Source organism: Penaeus chinensis, chromosome 23, assembly GCF_019202785.1.
Source record: "Penaeus chinensis breed Huanghai No. 1 chromosome 23, ASM1920278v2, whole genome shotgun sequence".
Lineage (NCBI taxonomy): Eukaryota > Metazoa > Arthropoda > Malacostraca > Decapoda > Penaeidae > Penaeus > Penaeus chinensis.
In genome coordinates, this window is record NC_061841.1 from 14,218,533 (window position 1) to 14,223,532 (window position 5,000).

Sequence of the window (5,000 nt, forward strand, 5' to 3'; positions counted from 1 at the left end):
GGTAGCATGTTCCATAACTTGGGTCCACGTATTTCCATTTGTCGTGCCCTTGTACTGGTATTCGATCTCTTGACAAAAAGGAAATTTACTTGGCGTGTCTGGACACCTGATGTGTTCCCTACGGTTTGCAAGGCCATCAACCAATTCGGATAATTCCCATGAATAAGTTTGTAAATAAATAAACATGTGTCATAGCAGCATTTAAAGTGAACTTTTAGCCACTTTAATTTTTTGATATGTGGGGTGATGTGATCAAGTTTACTGATATTACCTAGTGCTACTCTGGCAGCAAAATTTTGTAATTTTTGCACTTTTTGCATCTGGGTTTTGTTAGTCGAACCCCAGATGTTTGAGCAATAGTTAATTATGCTTAGAGCTAGAGTTTGTACAACCAAGATTCTAGTTTCAGTAGTGATCTGATTTCGTATGTGATTAAGATATAACAGGGTACCCACTACTTTCCTGTGTATTTTGTCAACGTGTGGTTCAAATGTCATGAATCTGTCTATTTGTACTCCTAGATTATTCACTGAAGTGCTCGGTTTGATAGAGCAGCCTTCAAATTCTATGATTGTGTCACTGGGAATTTTAGCAATGTTCTGCCGACTACCTATGAATATACATTGAGTTTTATGTGGATTTAGTTTAAGTCCATTAGTGTCAAATATAGTTTTGTTTGTGTTAGAGTATCTTGCGCGTTTCTTATTAATGTATTTAAGTTGTTTACTGAATCACTATGAAGAAACTGTGAATCATCGGCCGTACTGCACTAGAAGGCAGTTATTTGCTATTGTTGATAAATCATTTATGAAAATTGTAAATAGGATCGGACCTAAAATAGATCCTTGCGGAACACCAAAAGGTACTTCTTGTTTTGATGATATACTATTATTGATTCTTACCGATTGGGTCCTTGTATATAAATAACTTGTAAACCAAAAGGTATCAATTTTATGATTTACTAATTTGCTAAGGAGAATTTCATGGTTAACACTATCAAAAGCCTTAGAAAGGTCGCATAATGTGAGTAAATTTACCTGATTTTTGTCAATGTTATTATAAATCTCATCAGTGATTTGCAGTAAAGCTGTTTCAGTTGATAACCTATTTCTAAAACCATGTTGTGTTTTAGATAATAAGTTCTTGGCCTCCAGGAAATTCGTCAGTTGATTTGCTACAATTATTTCAAGAATTTTGGATAATATAGGGAGTATAGTAATAGGGCGATAATTATTGACATCGTCTATATCCCCCGACTTGAAAATTGGTGTTACTATACCATGTTTCCAAAGCGATGGAAAGACACCAGTGACCAGAGAGGTGTTAATAATAACCGTCAAATAATTAGAGTTGCGGGTAGACTATCTCTGATAAAGCGCAAAGCAATACCGTCTGCTCCTACAGCATTTGTTTCGCTAAGGTGTTTTATTACTAAGATGATTGTTTCTACGTCCACTGGTTGTGGTCTGAAAAAATTAGTTGTAATCCTTTTCCGATCTGTATTTGGTTGTAATGTAGAAGCAATTGTTTTCTCGTAAGTTAGTTTACCAATTTTTGAAAAAAAGTCATTAAAATGGTCTGTTCTTTGTATGGGACTTGTGCAATCACTAGTGAGGTGATTGTTGTGAGGCACTAGTGTTCTAACAATTTTCCATGTTTTATCAGAGTTGTTCTTATATTCTGTGAATTTATGTCTGAAGTAATTTCTTTTTGCACATTTAATTAGCACTTTTAGAGAGAGAGAGAGAGAGAGAGAGAGAGAGAGAGAGAGAGAGAGAGAGAGAGAGAGAGAGAGAGAGAGAGAGTGACATGTTATTTTGTCTTCCTTTTTGTCCCTCATGTCATTTATGCTCGTCAATACCTAATAAAGCCGGTCATTACATATATTTGGGTGCGGTACTGAGTCTCCAGGGAATGCGAGTAGCATTTTAAAACTCGTGAAATTTGGCAAAGGATTGGAATAAAGTGAGAAGGAGGGAAAGAGTATGAAAAGGTGGCAGTGTGCGGAATCGAAGCAGGGGGAGCGCCGAGGGAGGGGGAGGCAGAAGCTGAAATTAACGAAGAAGAAATAAAGAAAAAAATACTAAGACAAAAAATGTCAGTAATACGGACAAGGATGATGATGATTAAAGTCTAAAACAACAGCAAATACATAACAGCAATAACCAAAATTATAAGCTAGTCAGGAAAATATGAAGAAAACGTGACGACTCCACTGTCTACGCTTCAGTTCTTGACTTGCGGAGACGAGGATGAGACGTGACTCGAGCAATGTCACTTATCTAAGTCAACGCAATCAGAATCTGTGATACTGTTCTTTATTAAAGGATCTTCTAAGTCAAATATTGCTACAATCTCACCTCTTTACCTTCACATCTTCAAAATAATCATCATAACTAGTGACTAAATTCCATGTGGTATCTTCTTCCCCTTATCATGACGAGAATCACTGACACTGCAATCATCATTAACCATGAAAAGCATCTGGAAGGATTTCTATCACGAGAATGAACTCATTCCCAACGCATTTACTAATCAATTCATGGCAGCAATAACAGCCGTAAACAACAAAAAGTCCTCTCTCTAACCCGCCATTATAATTACCAACTGCAGTTACCAATATCATTCCCAACATCCAAGCAAAGATCCAAGTGATTTCTATGGATCTTTTGACTTCATTTTTATATTATTATCTTTTAAATCTTGTCGTATAAACAATCTAACTACCAATGTCTCCCGACTCTCGTGTCAATGTGCATGCATGGTTTTAACTCCTCTTTATTTTTTCCAAGGAATCATCTTTCTACCTTTCTTTACCTTCTGTACACACACACACACACACACACACACACACACACACACACACACACACACACACACACACACACACACACATTATATATATATATACATATATATATATATATATATACAATATATATATATACATATGTATATATATATACATACATATATACATATGTATATATATACATACTATATACACACAGATGTGCTACGTGTGTACCCTGTGTGTGTGTGTATATAGTGTGTGTATATATATATATATATATATATATATATATATATATATATATATTTCAAGTCCCAATATTCCTCTTTCTTCAACTTTTCTTCACTTTTTCTCTTATCCGCTCTACCATTTTTAGTTTCTATTACTCTCTTGTCTCCTTTTCCTTTCCCTTTTAACTTTCCTTTCCCTCCCCCTCCTCATCCTATCCCCTCTCCCACCCTTCACTCCTCCTCTCCTTCTCTCCCCACTCACCTGGTCTTCAGTCCCTCCCTCCCACCTACGCCTGCCCTTGCCCCTCCCTACTCTTCCTCCTCCGCCTCAGCAAGTGGCAATAAGGTCGCCCTCGAGCCGCCAAGTGGCAAGAGTTCAAGTGTCTCATGATTCACAGTTGAGGCCGGCTTCGCTCATCCTCCGTTTGTCCTCTTCAGTCTTCCCTGTTGAATTCAATGTCTGTTTTTCATATATTCACGGTGTTAATATTTCTTCTGCTGTAAATTCAATTATTCATTTAATAAAGGCTTATAATGCCATTCATCGTTCACTCTGTTCTATATCTGTTCAGGATGTCGGATCTCTCCCTCTTGGTGCCTTCACTTCTTTCACGAGGGAATTGTAACGAAACTATTTCTTTTCCTTCGCATGCTCTGGCGGGAATTCCTTCGTTAATTTAATTCATCTTCCTTCGTATTTTGTTTTTAGTCCCGCTTTTGCTTACTTCTGGACTTAGTTTTTTTGCCTTTCTTTCTCGTCCTCTTCCTTCACTTATTTGTCTACATGCCCGCTCTATCCCAAATGGCCGGCCTACCTGTGTGTTACCCGTCTCCTACCGGCCGCACGACTGCATGCTTACCTGTCTGCCATTCTGTTCCTTCCTTCCTTCCGTCCGGCCTGCCGGCTGTTTTTCTCTTTTTTCTCTCTCCCTTACCTTTTACGTTCATTCACTGATTCATCTCAACATCTAAACCAATATTCCTTTCCTTTATCCCCGTCGCCCTCCCCGCTCTCCTTCCTCTTACACCGCTAGATAATTGAAAATCGCGATTCTGCGGCAGAGGGAAGGGGTTGGGCTGAGGGGTAAGGCGCTGTGGCGGGGAGGGCGAGAGGGGGCATGAATATGAAAAATTTCGCGGCTTGACAAGATGTGGAAGGAAGTTCAGAGGAAGAGGAGGAGGAGGAGGAGGAGGAGGAGGAGGAGGAGGAGGAGGAGGAGGAGGAGGAGAAGGAGGAGGAGAAGAAGAAGAAAAAGAGACAGAGAAATAAGAGGAGGGATAAGAAAGAACCAAATTAGGGGGTAGAAACACGAGAAGGAGAAAAAGACGACGCCAAAGAAAAGAATGAGTGCAGAAAGAAATGGTGAAGGTAAATGTCAGGAAGAAGTAAAAATTCCAAGAACATGGAATGTAATAGACCTCGGGAGAACAAAGGAGAGTAAGAAGGAGAAAGGAAGTGAACATGGTCGAAAAACAGAGAAGAAAAGCTAGAAGTATGAGAAAATTGCACAGCATATAGAAATTCGTAGAAAGTGTGAATATGTATACAAAATAAGACCTAATAAAGCGAAGTCATCAAGAGCAATGCGAGGCCACGCTCAAAGCCGAACATGATTTTTACGTACTCTCTCCCTCCCCCGCCCACCGCCGCCTCCCCAGGAAGCACGAGAGGCAATGTTCGCCGAAAATCGCTATCAGGCGAGCCCACCTGCGCTACGTCAGAATTTGAGCTTCGACGTGAATCATCGCCATGTTGACACGGAGGTTCATCCGCATGACAAGCGTTGAACCGCAGCTGGTTTAGCGCATGTCATGAGGTTTATCCCCGGGTTGGAATATGGTCGTCACTCGCCCCTTCCAAGCGAAGCCGGGGATTCTGACTTGCATTTGGACGCCGACTGAATTCGGGCGAAACATTAAATGGATTGCCCTAATTATGATCTCGGCTTTATGATTAACAATCTCCTGGATATGGG